General features: G+C 37.8%; 1 pseudogene; it reads right to left on the bottom strand.

The window, feature by feature from the left end:
• Positions 1–12,747: 12,747 nt before the first annotated feature.
• Positions 12,748–13,480, bottom strand: LOC147611552 (uncharacterized; annotated as a pseudogene).
• Between the last annotated feature and the right edge of the window lie 2,869 nt (positions 13,481–16,349).

Below are 16,349 nucleotides of genomic sequence, written 5' to 3' on the forward strand. Positions count from 1 at the left end.
ACCCATGATTTAGAGCTGTTTAGCAGTTGTTCATTGTCTCAAATTATGGAGACATTATCTCTTGGGGGGCAAATTCCAGCTTGTAAAATAACTGACCACAAAAGTCTAAAGTGGATCTTCACACAGCCTAACCTCAACATGCGGCAAAGGAGATGGATTGAAATTCTACAAGAATATGACTTCGACATCAAATTTCGCCCTGGGAAAGATAATGTGGTAGCAGATGCACTTAGCCGCAAATCTTTCTTAGGTGCAATTTCAATGCCAAATAATCTCATACTAGTCAAGGTGGAAGAAGTCTCATCTCATGATCTAAATTATCAGAGAGGATGATGAAGTTATTAGAAGAAGGGAGAAATTCAAAGAAAGAGAAGTATCTAATCAAGGGATACTACACTCATGAAGGAAGCCTCTACTTCAATCACAAGCTATGTATCCTTAAGGATCCTGCTTTAAGAAAACTAATCCTTCATGAAGCTCATGATAGTCCTACTGCACGACACCCAAGCTATGCAAAAATATTAAATGCCGTAAGAAGGAGCTTTCATTGGGCAGGCTTGAAAAATGATGTCCTTCGGTACTTGAAGCAATGTCTCTCATGCCAAAGGATCAAAGCTGAAAGAGTCAAGATGCCTAGAAAACTTCAACCCTTGGATATTCCCCAAATGAAGTGGGAATGCATTAGTATGGATTTTGTCACAAGTCTCCCCACTGTTCAAGGAGGATATGACTCCATTCTGGTAGTAGTGGACTTACTTACCAAAGTAGCTCACCTTATACTAGTGAAGAAGACCTTCAAAGCTTCTGATGTTGCTCGAATATTCATCAAGGAAGTCCTCAAACTTCATGGTCTCCCAAAAAGGATAGTAAGTGATCGGGATTCTGACTTCACTTCAAAGTTCTGGCAGTCCTTATTTCAAGCCCTGGGAACTCAACTTTGCTTTAGCACAGCTTATCATCCAAAGACCGATGGCTAGACTGAGAGAGTCAATCAAGTAATTGAAGACATTCTCAGAGCATATTGTGGACAGGAACCAAGAAGGTGGATTCAATACCTTCCTCTGGTAGAATTTGCCTACAATGCATCTTATCATCAGAGCATAGGAATGTCACCATTCAAAGAACTCTATGGGCAAGAATGCTTGTCTCCTCTAAATTTCTCTGATCTGACCATAAGAGTTGAGGATGCTCGAAGAGATGGAGGAACAAACCAAGGCAATCCAAAAGGATATTAAAGCTGTCCAAGATCGACAAAAGCATTATGCTGACACCAAGAGGTCTGAAAGGATCTTCAAGGAGCTTCTACGAGCGTGACCCAAACGAAGTTCTCTATCACTTGGGAAATATAAGAAACTCATCCCTAGGTATTGTGGTCCCTATACAGTTATCAAGTGTCTAGGTAAAAGTGCCTCCAGCCCATATCAAAGTCCACAATGTATTTCATGTAAGTTTGTTAAAACCATATGTACCCAGTCTCGATCATATTCTTGATGATGAGCAAGTTGTTATCCCTACTCAAGGAGTCCTTCAATTATAGCCCAGTAGCATCATAGATTCTAGGGAAAGGCAACTCCAAAATAGAACTCTTGTAGAACATCTAGTACAGTGGAAAGATTACCCTCAAGAGGATGCAACTTGGGAAGATGAAGCTACACTCTTAAAGGATTATCCCCAAATTCATGACAAGATGAGGACATCTCAATTTCTTTAAGGGGGGAAGGATGTAATATACCCATCTTCACTAATAAGAAATGTTCATGTAATAGATAACTTTATGAGTTTTTTTGGTATTAAAATCAATGATTTTATTATTTGAGTCATTTCTACTTAGAATCTTCAAATTTTGAGGCCAAATTTGGGATCTGCGCACAATTTTACCCTAATATAGGATTTTAGAGCATCCAAAATGGACACCCGATCAAGCTTATATGCAAATTTCAGTCATTTTAGTTAAAAAGCGACGACCTTTAAATGCACGATCGGGAGTCCGATTGACGAACGGTCTGAACCCCAACGACCAGGAGAACCTTCCGGATAAAAAAAAATTTACCCCTGGGAGCGGTCTAGCACGCAAATCGAGGTGAGCGTCCCAAATTTGGGGACCTCGCCCCAAAATTTGGACCATACACACTTACCAGCGTGCCCGTACGATGGCCACACAAGAACCAAAGGATGACCGCCCATTGTGTGGTCCACACGTACAGCTACGTGAACACCCATGTCGCCCCAGACCAGATAAGGTACATGCGTACCACTCCTTTCCCTGATAACCGACACCGTACCTTTCCCCTAGACCCATGCAGACCACTGATCCATAGCCTTTGATGGTACACCGTCCTTTCACCCTTGCTTTGTGCAGCGCCCGTACCCATACCCCACAGCTATATAAACCCCCAGGGTGCTCCACAAGCAGCATGCATTTTTGCGTAGCGTATGCCCTGTTGTACCATTGTGCGTACCGCCGTCTATCCCTATGCAGTGTTCTTGCTATGGTACAGCCGCCCCTTATAGCCACCCCTCTCATACCCCCTCATTTGCCTCTTTTCAGATAAGGCAATTTTCTTCCATCCCCCCCTTGTTAGGAGAGGTAGTGTCCTTAACTCTTCTCCCCCCCGTGTGAAGAGACTTACAGTAGTCCTCATCCCTTCTCCCCTTTAGCAAAACGTTTTTGTCTTAAGGTCATCTCACAATTTCCCCTCCCCCCCCATTCGCGTAGACTTTAATAAGAGGTTTTTGCCTTAAGAAAGGGTTCATGCGCTATAGTCTTTTGCTCATACGGTGAGCAAACGATCTCAGAATTGAGATCCGACTCAAGCGTTTCTACCGCGGAAGCGAGCCCTACAAGTTGACGTCCAAAATGGCCCCATCCCAAAAATATCAGAATATTGTCCTGAGAGGAGCGTGCAATAACGAGATTAGGGAAGATGCTCCCCATGCGGCTCCAACCCTCCCTTTTCAAGCTCCTCAAGGAAATGGTGGCCAGGTTAGCTTGGTTATATTTTAACACTAGTTCTGTAATTGGACACTAAAGTGTCCTGAGGACACTAAAGTGTCCTGAAAGTTAGCATTTTTCTTGAATTTTTGTGGGCAATCTATTAAGAGTTTTGAAATGCTTAACATCCACAGATGTTCCTCAAGACCCAAAAAAATTTTGAGATTTTTTAAATTGCACTTTTCTTAGCTTTTGCAAGGTAATATTTTAATTTTCTTAGACACATGCTGATAAAACGCATGATTTTTGCTGTTTTCAAAATAGTAGTAATTTGTACATAACTTTTAGAAGGGACATAGTTTGATCATGAAACTTAGCTTGATGGAAAGCCCATGATGTAAACTAAATCTTGGAATCATCAAACGATAATTATTGGATAAATTTTTGACTCGCTAATATTGAAATGATGTTTTTTATACAGGTGGAGCATGAATTTTTCTCCTTCCATATGCAAGCTAATAATGTAAAACTTGAGGTGCATCCATGTTATATAGGGTAAATACTACTTTGTTTTGAATTTTCCAAAACTTTAGAGCCACTTTTTGGGCCTCTTCTCATACATGGCCTTTTGCGCAACCTGTTTTTAATACGTAAAATGTCTAATTATGAGCCTAATTTTGATTTTCATCAAAGGGGAAAGCTGTGTAAGTGCATTATTTGTTGTAACTATAGGTGTAGACTACTTGTGCAAGCATAGTTATGATTAGTTTTTGAAAAAAGATGATCAAATTTTGTATTTTTATTTTTTACAGTTTTTTTAGAACTAGGCGATAAGAACCTACTTAAGTGGAGGCTAAGTTAGTGTCATACACATCAAATTATGGCTTATTTATCTCATCTCAAGCATGAAAACCAATAATCAACATTCTCATTGATAGGGCTACTATTGTTTTTAGTGGCGTGATTGAGTTTTGATAATACGCGTTACTTTTGCTGATTTTATACAACTTTTTTGGAAAAAATTCTAGGAAAGGAAAATGATTTTTTTGGTGAACTTCTACCTCCTTGGACTGATGTATGCTATCAAAATATCTTGGGAAAAATGCTATTGATATCATTGGATTTTTTTTTGAGAGAATGATGCTTGCATATTTGGAAAAATCCTGAAAAATCCTGAAAAATGTTCATTTTCAAGACATATGCTACTTTGTTGCTTATGTACTTCCAAATAAAAAGGCATTTTATATGTTTAGCATTTTTTACATAAGCATAGGGTTATGTTCTACATGCCCAATGAAGCATTTTGGTTTTTAAAGCCTACATTAGGAGTTTGATTTTTTTTCGCAACCCCCAAAAAAGGACACTCAAGTGTCCTGTTTTGGTACCAAACTAGTGTTAAAGAAGAGTTTTTTTTATATATTAGTGATAATAAATGTGTATCTTTTCCTTTTAAAAATAATGACGTAAAATTGTATGAAGTTACGAATTGTGATGTAGTATTCAATAAATTGCATTGAAATTGTTATCTTTAAAGAGTGCAAGTTTTTCCTGGCTTCAACGCTAACTTTGTTCCATGCTTGTGTAGCTGGGCAACATCATTAGCAAAGCTCGGGAATGGCCCAAGGTATCCCCCTCATACCATTGGGAGAATAAGGTTCGCTGATTGAGGCAAGAGGTTATGATGCTGCCTAGTTCTGAGGGCCTAGGCTAGTGCGGTAAATAAGCCCACCCTAGTGTGCCCTCTGAGGGGCAGGAGGATCGCGCGATGGAGCCTGAGAGGGCGACAGACCAGCCGCCACACGGCCGACGATGAGGTGTATGGTCCCGTAGGGTTTTGCCCAGCATGTAGAGGCTGGAAGGCCGAATTCTAGATCATCGGCAAAATAAAGGAAAAGAATAAGAGAGCCGGTTTGGCTTGTATGGAATTGATTCATGTATAAACTTTTTATATATATATCTTGTCTTTGGCATGATTGTATTGTGTAAAAAGGCTGTTTTAACAAACCTTGTGAAAAGAGCCTTAATTAGGGAACATGTTTGTTTATGTCAAACAGTGTGGTAGGATTAATTAGAAAACAAATTGACGCATGAGTAGGGTGGAAAGTGGGAAGATGGAATACCATCCTACGGATGGGTGGACCCGATTAGTCGGGTAGCTTTCCAATAGATTAAGTGAAATCCCTATGCTAGATAATTAGGTTCTTGGGCAACTCTATTCTAGAAGACTAGGTCAGCAGGCTGTGCCTTGCATGGATGAGGAAAAAAGCGTTGCCTCTAGAAATCAAGTCTAGGAGTTGCCCAATTTATGATAAATTACCCTATGGGTGATTTGACTTTTAGAAGGTCATGCTTCCCCTGTGGAATAGGACTAGGTCTTACCTATGAATTGTATCCTTGAATCTCTACATGGTCAAGGTGTCGATAAATAGGAAATTTTCTCCAAGTTAAGACTTAGTGGACTATCTTAAGTGTTTCTCCTATTTTAGAAGGGGGGAACCTTACATCGGGGCATTAGTCAATGAAAATGGCATGACTGTGAACTCATAATGCCCATAGCGAGTATTGAATGCTGTCTTCAGGATGTCCTGTTCCTTGATTCTGATCTGGTAGTATCCAGATTTGAGATCTATCTTTGTGAACATTTGGGTTCCACTAAACCAACTAGAAGTTCATCAATCCTAGGGATAGGATACTTATTTTTAATTCTTAATTGATTCAATCCTCTATGGTCAATATAGAGTCTTAACGTTCTATCTTTCTTCTTTTGAAAAAGAACGAGCGTACCCCAAGGGGAGACGCTGGGTCTGATGAATCCCTGCTCTAACATTTGTCTTAACTGCTCCTTAAGTTCTATGGCTTTAAAGAGTGGGATTTTGTATGCATGATAGGCTACTAGGGCTGAGCTCTAGAGGTTAACTTGATCTCATGATCTACTTTGCGAGTTGGAGGCATCTCCAATCAGCTCTTCATGGAACACGTCTGCATACTCACTTAACCACTCTGGTTCTTGAGCCTTGCATTTTATGTCTATTGGATTAACCTTAACGATATAAATAGCTTGCCTCGTTTTGAGCCCTTTTAATAATTTAGAAGCCTTGACTAATTGCAGCACTAGGAATCTAGAAATTCCAGTTCCTTGAACTTTATTCCTGTGAAGGTCAAGGAAAGAGATGGTGCCATTGTTACAATGAATGTCAGCCTGATTCTTATGGAGCCAATCCATTCCAAGGATTCCATCATAGATTCCCAAGGGTAAGACTCTGAGCTGGTACTCAGTTACATTCCTATCTAGACTAAACTGAGTAAGATCTATCTCAAGGTGTGTGAAAAGAATCTTTCCACTGGCCAATTCCACTTCCATAGGTTTCCCTGATTTTTGATTTCGGACTAACTTATGCAGAAATCCTGGGAAAATAAAAGAATGATTACTGCTTGAATCAATCAAAAGCTTGAATTGCTTACAGTGGTACTCTACAGGAGTCTGGAGGACTGAAAAATGACGATTATTCCCCTGATGCTCAATTGCGACATACACGTGTTCTTTTTCTTCCTCCACTTCCTCAGCTATAGTGATGGCTCTAGCTGTTGCAGTCTAAGGTGGAACTCTCTCTCTTTGGTTTCCCCAATTTTGTGAGGGAGTTCGGAGACTGATTTGCATGGAGGCTGCAGGCTGAAGTGGCACTCTTCTGGGGTTGCCCTGATTTTGGCGCGGGGGACCTTGATTGGGACTGATATAAAGGAGTCTGTCTAGGACCCTGGATTCCTTGGCCGACAGAAGGAGATGGGAAATCCTTGAGCTGGTGCCCAAACCCCTGACATCCAAAGCACCTTTTCTCACTTCAAAGCTCTTTCCTCTGCATTCTTGAAAAAGGTGGAATTCTTGAGAAAGTGCTTTGAGAAAAAAGTCTTCCTTCATTTGTAAGATTCCTCCCCAGCCTCTCAAGATGTCCTGCATCTTCCCCTGTAATCAAATCCCTCTTCAAAAATATAAAAGATCTTGTTTCTACCAGTTTTGGCCTAGAGAGAGAAAATCTTCTAGAGAGTGGTAATTCAGTTTTTAAATATTTTTGGATGGAAAAATATCTCTTCTTATTAAAATAAGTTCCCGTGAAACAGAAGTTCAAAAAGATTTTCAAAAGGTGCATTAGAAATCAAGTATTATCTGTTCAAGAGGCCTTATCCTAGGGGTCAAGATTTTTTTCAAAATTTTAAATTAAGGTTCCTATGGACCAATAAGATTCATCTAAATGTAGGGAGGAGATAAATCGAAGAATAAAAGAAAAATCCCCCAAAAATGAGTAAATACTCACATAAGATGAAGAGTTGACTAAGGACAAGGTTAATAGTTAAAAAAGAGAGATATTTAGAAGAAATGATGCATTTTTTACACCTCAGTATGGGGGAATTCCCCTCATGAAGGAGGCGCCTATTTCACATGTGTGGGTGAGTTTTAAACTCCCAAATAATGAGATATTTTTATCTCTCCTCTCTCCTGTTTCAACTAGATCCAAAAAGTGGAAACTAACCCAAAAATGGTCAAAAATTGACCAAACTGATCTGGAAAATTCTAGAATCAGTTGGCTTGGTTAGAAGCTCACTTTTTCCTATAAATAGAAGCCTTCCCCTTTGTTGAAGCTCAATAGTGTTTTTGCACTGTTACCCTACTTCTCACCCAAGAGCCAAAAACTGTGAATTTACTCATAATTCATTAGTTATTGACCTTCCCTCTTATAAAGATTGGTGGCCACTCTTGTTTTAAACAAGAGTAGATCCCTCAAACCATCAAGCTAAAGGAAATCTCTCAAATTCTCATTGTAAGTTGGAGATTCTTCTCTTTTCTTTTTCATTTTATGGTTTTTTATGATTTTTGTCTTCTCTAAAATGAATATGATGTTATGCCTCATTGAAAAAAGGCATTCCCCTCTCCTCTTTAGTAAATCCAACCATTCTTTATCCAAGATGAATGATTAATGGATAAAATCAAGTTTTTCATAATGTTTCTCTTAAATAAGTAGAAAATGTTTACATTAGAATGATTTAAATACTCTTGGTGAACTTCTAATTAATTTTAGAGAGTTAAAAATTGAAAAATGGTCAGCCATACAAAGGAGGTTATGGCAAAATTTTCTAAAATTGTGTAAATAAGTTTTACTTTTGTATTATTTAAAAAGAGTAATCCCCATCGTATATGTATTCTTAAAGTGTTATTTTTCATCCTAGGTATAGAAATTGCATACTAAAAATATTTTATTAATAAAGTGTTACTTTCTTTAGAATAAAATTCTATGCATAGAAGGAATCATATTGAAGTTTTTTTAATTATAAAAGTGTTTTTCATCATAAATGATTTTTATGCATAAATGGATGCATAAAAGAAATTCTTTTATATTAAAAGAGTGATTTTCACCATAAATGAATTGTATGCATAAAAGATTTTTTTTATATTAAAAGTGTGATTTTCATCATAAATGATTTTTATGCATAAATGGATGCATAAAAGAAATTCTTTTATATTAAAAGAGTAATTTTCATCATAAATGAATTGTATGCATAAATATATGCATAAAAGATTTTTTTATATTAAAGAATGATTTTCATCACATAAATGATTTATATGCATAAATATATGCATAAAAGATTTTTTTATATGAAAAGTGTGATTTTCATCAAAAATGATTTTTATGCATAAAAGAAATTCTTTTATATTAAAAGAGTGATTTTTATCATAAATGATTTGTATGCATAAATATATGCATAAAAGATTTTTTTTAGATTGAAACTGTGATTCTCATCATAAATGATTTTTATGCATAGACATGCATAAAAGATAACTTTTTTATATTAAAAGTGTGATTTTCATCATAAATGATTTTTATGCATAGACATGCATAAAAGATAACTTTTTTATATTAAAAGTGTGATTTTCATCATAAATGATTTTTATGCATAAACATGCATAAAAGATATTTTTTTATATTAAAAGTAGGATTTTCATCATAAATGATTTTTATGCATAAATGGATGCATAAAAGAAATTCTTTTATATTAAAAGAGTGATTTTCATCATTAAAGATTTTTATGCATAAACATACATAAGAGATATTTTTTTATATTAAAAGTCTGATTTTCATTATAAATGATTTTTATGCATAAATGCATAAAAGAAATTCTTTTATGTTAAAAGAGTGATTTTCATCATAAATGAATTGTATGCATAAATATATGCATAAAAGATTTTTTTTTATATTAAAAGTGTGATTTTCCTCATAAATGATTTTTATGCATAAATGGATGCATAAAAGAAATTCTTTTATATTAAAAGTGTGATTCTCATCATAAATGAATTATATGCACAAATATATGCATCAAAGATTTTTTTATATTAAAAGAGTGATTTTCATCATAAATGATTTTTATGATGATAAAAGTGTGACTTTCATCAGAATTGGATTTTATGCATAATTAGATACATATAGAATTTTTATAATTATATAAGGGTTCTCTTTAATCCTATGTTAATTTTCACAAAAATTGAAAAAATGAATAAGTAGATAATATGTGAGGAAATGCTATCGTTTTATATTCACTAAGATGGAAATGAGAAAATTCAAATAAACTATCGAAGTCGGAGATCAAGATAAATGATTATTTATTCCTCCTACGAATTCATGTTTAGTTTAGAAATCTGTAAGCAAATATTCAATGTAGAAAAAGAGAAATTGAAATATTACCTTTCAAGGAAGATAGTTTAGGAAGAACCTTTCCAGACTCAAACTCTCATTCAGACTTTTGACCAAGACCTAGTTCCTTCGTTAGTTTGGATCAATGACGATGTGCCCAGTTCAGGAAAAATGCACTCAAATCACCCACCGAATCTGAAACTAAGTTGAGACCTTTGATTTTGATCTAAGGATCAAAATTACAGAATTTGAGGAATTCTGCTTGGGAATCCAGACCAGTGATCTAGAAGTATTGGGATACAGAATTAAGATATAACCATTGTATTCAAAACAAAATCAAAACTGAAAACTTGCATAGAAACCCTGTATTCTTAAAGGATTATCTTACGCCAGATTGCTGGAGGGAGTATTTGGCATATGTGTTTATCTAAGAGAAGTTCGGTTGCAACAGCTAGCGGGGAGTGTTCAAGGGACAACTCACGCGGCAAAAACCTGCCCAGGTCTTGACGTATATCAATACTCCTCTTGTAGTACATCCATCAATAACAAGGGGTAGAACATGCTGCATACATGATTAATCCGATCAACAAAACATGCAAGAAAATAAATACTTACAAAGATCTGGATAGATTTACCTTCACAAAATTGTGCCAATCATGTGTTTTTAAACTAGACAAGCTCTTGTCATCTAGAGTAAACACGTTTCGACAAGATGCTCCATATCCTGTAGGCGTACAAATCGATTGAATCTTCTTGTTGATAGTCTCCAACTCTTCTGTCTTGCGCACCCATGGGGCAGGCTCGTAGGTTGTCTCACGTTGAGTTTCATCATAAAGTGGCCATAGATTGGGCTTTGAGTTTCTTGCTGCCGCCGCTATGTCTTTCAAGCCAATGAGGTGTTGCCATAACGAATGACCAATGTTCTTGAATATGTGCATAGGATCAAGAAGATGACATATCCTCAAATCCTTCCAATATTCCAAAGTATACCATATTGAAGGACTTTGAGCTAGAGCACGTTTTCCTCTCGCTCGCTTCTTTATAAGCATCATCATCATCGCCACGTATGATCTCCGACTCCGGATCGATAGCGGTTCCAACAGTCCACTTTAGATCCTAATCCTTCAGTGTCATTGGTATTGGACATCTCCCTTCTTCTACCTTTCCATTAAAATGTATGGCTTGCCTTTTGTCTCGTAGATAATGATCTTCAGATAAAAATCGTCTATGTCAAAGATATATATTTTTGTTGAGGTTTTTGCTATAAGTCGATCTTAACCAATCACCACAAATTGGACAAGCTTTATAACCCTTGGTACATATCCCTGCATGGAAAACATAACAAAGATGATTAGCGCAATGAACATCGTACAAACGTATGAGACAATATATATATATTTAAACCGTTTACCTGAGCAAAAACCATATCCTGGAAAGTCATGGGATAGTCGATGCTAAAATTCCATGAACAATGAACTGTCTTTGACCGATGCTTCTGGACATATCCATGACATCAATCCCTCTCCACAAATCTTGAAGATCGTCGACGATGAGAGGGGGCAAATAAACATGCAGATCTTTAACTTGTCATTTTCTCGAAATTAAGAGTGAGAGGGGGCAAATAAACATGCAGATCTTTAACTTGTCATTTTCTCGAAATTAAGAGTGAGAGCATTAAATGCTCTTTCTTAATGCTGAGATACGAGGGTAGATTATAGTTAATAACTACCACTGGCCATGTAGACCATTTACTTGATCTCATTGAAAATGGATTCACACCATCTAATGCTACACCCATCTTTAAATTGTGTGGTTCTTTTGCAACATCTGGCCATCGCAAATCAATATGACTAAATGCCGGACTATCAGATGGAATTCGCATTAAAGTCAATATTAGATAAAGTGGAAAAAATCCCATTCCCATGAAAAAAGTGGGGGTATGGTAAACTCATCCAAAAGTTTGTCAAAACATATTCATGTGACATATCATTGGAAAGAGCTTGAAAAGTAGAATCTAGATCTACTTTGTCCGACAAATTTGGAGTTTTCGTGTTCAAGTTATGGCCAAAACAAATTTTTTAAATACATTCCCATTTTGAGGGATTTTTTCCATTTTATCTAATATTGACTTATTACTCCATCTTTGCTCTTGTGCTCCACTCCCCATGTCATAAGCTTAGCTAATTCAGGACTTTGGAACATATGTTTTATATGTGGAGCCAGGGGAAAATGTCTCAATACCTTTCTAGGGACCTTACCTTTCTCCTCTTTATAACGAGGCGTTTGACATTTTGGACACATCACACCGTCCTCGTACTGACCTCTATATAAAATACAATCGTTAGGACATGCATGTATAGAAGAATAGTCAAACTTATCATCTTCTTCACCTCATCATGTGATGCAGGAAGGGAATTGCTTGTCGGCAAGAACTTCTAAGAGAGTAGCCTGCAAGTTCGTTAAAAATACGATCAATAAGAAGCAACCATATTTAGAATGTAACAAAAAAATATGTTAGATTATTACATACTTCAAAAGTGCTGAAATGGATAGATTACTCCATCCAAAACAGTTTTGAAGATTAAGAATAAGTAAGCTTGCACTCAGTCATGTCAGTTGGCTTCCTGTCTAGATACGCTTTAGAGCTTCTTCTCGAAGATACTTCTCGTTGTTATTAGGAATATCGCTCGCACTATTATTTTGATACCAATCCTTAATAAAATCAGACATGCCATCGTCATTAACAAAGATATCATCACACCCATTAAAGTCTTGAGAATACTGTTTCTTTAGTCTTGTATACACATTAGGATCACTCCTACGTAGGATCCTCATGCACTCTATTGACATGTGAGATACGTCATGTGAACGTTGATTTGTGATATTGTCGATGTCATAATCCGAAATCTACATATTTGAAGGCAAAGAAGATTGTATCAATAGCATGCTTCTATATAAAAGAAAAGAGAGATGTGCATGGAATTCAATAATTATCACAGATACAAAATAGTTAGAGACAATAAAAGACAATTATCAAATTAAATTAGAGACAGTAGAGAACATGGTGCAAATTAAAGTGTAGAATTAGAGTACAAGAGGTCAAAATAACATTAGGACTTGTATACAATGAAGCTTTTAACCCTCATCTGTTAAGGGTGCTCATGGAGGTCTACGCCATCCATAATTGATCAGCAATTCATCTCCAGCACGTAATGATCTAATAGCATTGACAACTATGTATCTTTCTACATCCCTACTCATATGTCCTGGTTCATGACTATTCTCACACTCCACAAATGTGCAATTGGTTCTTGAACTCATCCCTCGACTACTATTGATTAAACCTGCTATGTTTCCTTGAGAGTAAGGTCTTTCGTCAACATAGAGTCTTTGTCCTTCTGCATGTGTAATCCCTTTATCAGAAAGAGAGGCTGCATTGAGACATAACCCATAAGTACTCATGCTCTGAATGTAGCGAGTAAGCTGATGCCATGGACCCCATCCATATATAGGTCCACAAAAAGACATAAGGGTGACCTCTGAACGAGGGGGCACATGCAAATCCTATGCAATAAAGAGGCCTCGTCCTGCTCCACTGATGGGTAGATGGAGCAATCATGTAGCGATTTCCCCAGAAGCTAAAAACCACTCCATCTAAAGGAAGTGTTCCTCTCTGCCATCCTCCGTATCGTCTTCAATCATACGTCTGTACTAGAGAATGCATACGAGTAGGCAACGGATGATCTCCACCCGTCTTAGCCTTCAAAGCAGGAGGTAGAGGATGTTGAGAAACCTCGAGCTGCAAACTGACAAATGACCTGTCCGTGCCATGTGGGAGGGACATGTGCACCACTGATAGTGAAGTCATCCTCGTCACATCAAGTGAATATACCTACATATATAATATGGTTGCACTATATATGAGCCTTTGATTTATAAAATAACCAATAATAAAACTAAGGGAGAATAGTCACATACCATAGGTCGATGTCGCTCCTCAAGTGGTGGTGCTCACTCAAAAGTACCATGAGTCATCTCATGTGAAAAGCACTCCCGTTGTGGCCTTCGATATGTGCCACGACCACAAGCGCACCAGCATATAATAGACTCATCGTAGTAGAAATCATCGTAAACGGGTTCATGTGTAGTATTGGAACTTTGTGCACCCCAACCACCACCAGTAGGAGGTGGCGGTGTACCCTCTGATTGGTCCGAATCTGATTTTCAAGTACCATAAAAACATGAGTCATTTATCAAATGATCGAAGTTAAAAAATCAATAAAAGAAACAAAACATTGAAATCTAACAAGTTCTATGGTATATTCTAATGCTTATTGTGATATGAAAAATAAACAGACGCTACCGTATGGTGGAGAAAAACAATAGGAGGGCTGATATGTGCATGGAGACATGGCAATACTTCCGCAAGGAGAGACGCCTATGCATCACTTTTCCTCAGCAAAAGGTGTGTGCCTTTGCTAATGTATATAAGAATTCATATGAACTTTGCTAGATTGATTCTAACTATTCTCTAATCTATGTTATTTTGTTTAATCAAATTTACATAGACGGCAGCACGAAAGAGACTGCAAGCTGGTCACACATCTAGACTAGGCCGGATGGGACGAGATGGATTTGTGGCCACATTTGTGAGTATAGACCGTTCAAATTTTAACTTTCAAAGGTAATAATATTGAATGAAGAAATCAATAAGTCTTTGGTTCTGTCTTGATGCAGACCAAAGACTATGGTTGTGCACCTACGGCGCAGGAGATGGAGTACACCACATACTACGGCTGTAAGATCCCTGTTCCCACCGAGCAACAGATTCGGGATACTAGCAGCGGAAGTAGCACTTCTCGCGCGGGACAGGGGTCCCACATTCGGGGCCTCACCCACGGATATCCGGATAAGAGACTAATCCATCGGTTGTTCCAAAACGGAACCCGGAAAAACTTCCTTTGCCGGAAAGCACGGGCGATTCCACCAGGATAATTTTTTTCTCTAACGTAGTCAAGAACATTTCTGATCGAGCTGATCCAATTGCATCTATAAGATACATGGTCAGATTAAGAAAGAACTTGCACTTGGATCATTGGGATCAACGCTTTTTTCCCCATTCAAGAGGCACAACCGTTGATTCCTATCCATAGAACAGTTACTGTCCGGGATTTATTTTATCTATCGTAAAAACAAAAGTTTGAGTCTCGATTTACGAATCCATCAGTCCAGCCTAACCCCATCCAGTCCCATGGGTTAGCCAACCACTCAACCACTGTAGTGATGGGATCCAATTAAGAATTTGGTTAGGTTTTGTCCCGGGTACCAAGGAAAAGAGTTCCAAGGCCCCCTAGCCGGATGTTCATGCAAAATAAAACTAGTCACACCACTCACACACCCAATATGAAATTGCCTTTTCATAGATTCAACCAGTTTAAAACAATCCTTTAATAAAACCATAGTATCACTGATCACCATCTTCCAATTTATCCAGTTGATTCTCAATTTTCCCATCATTCCTTCATCAGAGTATCTATGGCATCATTGGTAACTAGGATGCTCACCACCTGTCCACTCAGGGGCCGTTTCCTAATCCCTAGCCCATAATACTCGGCAATATAATCACTTATCAAGATGGAATCTCGTTGAAGATCAGCAAGATCAACCAACAGATCCATATAAAGAGCCATGGACTCATCCATTGAAGACCAGCAAGGTCAATCAACCAGATCCATGCCCGATTTCAGAAAACAACTCCAACCCTGTTCCAATATCTTCCTCGACGTACGCGTGGGTATCCTAGGCGACCCAGAGCCCGAGCACCGTATGGTCAGCACCCTCTAGGATCCTTCGCAGGTGACCTAGCGCTTCACTCATAGGCCGCTTCCTTGACCCCTCATCCACCGTACCGGAAGCTCACCATTTTAATCGCACCGAGGCTGGTCAAGACCTCGGCCGACCTTGCTACGCGAGACGTCCTTCATTGACTCTCCGTCAGCAGTTTCAACATTATCAGTTAGGTCTTCACGACCTTAATCACAAGATGGTCACAATGCTTTCCCAGCAATCTTGACATAAAACAGTCATTTACAAACAGCATTTACAAACAGTCACAAAATATAGTTTCTATATTAACTCTCATTTTTTCACATTATCCCTCATCAATCCACATTGCTTATCCCACATTCCAGTTATATGTGTACTCATCCCATCACATCATTTTCCATCTCATCACTTCAGATTCCTTCACATCACATATCATATATTCACATCCATACATCCACATCCACATCCACATCCATACATCCACATCCACATCCACATTCACATCCATACATCCACATCTACATCCATACATCTATTTTCACATCCACATCTACATGTACATTCATGCATCCACATCCATACATCCACATCTACATCTACATGCACATTCACATCCATACATCCACATCTATATGCGTACATTCACATCTACATGCATATATCCACATCTCTATGTATACATCCACATCCACATTCACATTCTCCTCCATACATCTACATCTACATGCATACATCCACCTCCACATTCACATCTACATCTATACATCTACATCTACATGCATACATCCACCTCCACATCCACATCCACATCTACATCTACATGCATACATCCACCTCCACATCCACATCCACATCTATACATCTACATCTACATGCATACATCCACATCTATACATCTACATCTACATGCA

Source organism: Cibotium barometz, chromosome 47, assembly GCF_041138505.1.
Source record: "Cibotium barometz isolate CiBa-2024 chromosome 47, ASM4113850v1, whole genome shotgun sequence".
In the NCBI taxonomy this organism is placed as follows: Eukaryota; Viridiplantae; Streptophyta; class Polypodiopsida; order Cyatheales; family Cibotiaceae; genus Cibotium; species Cibotium barometz.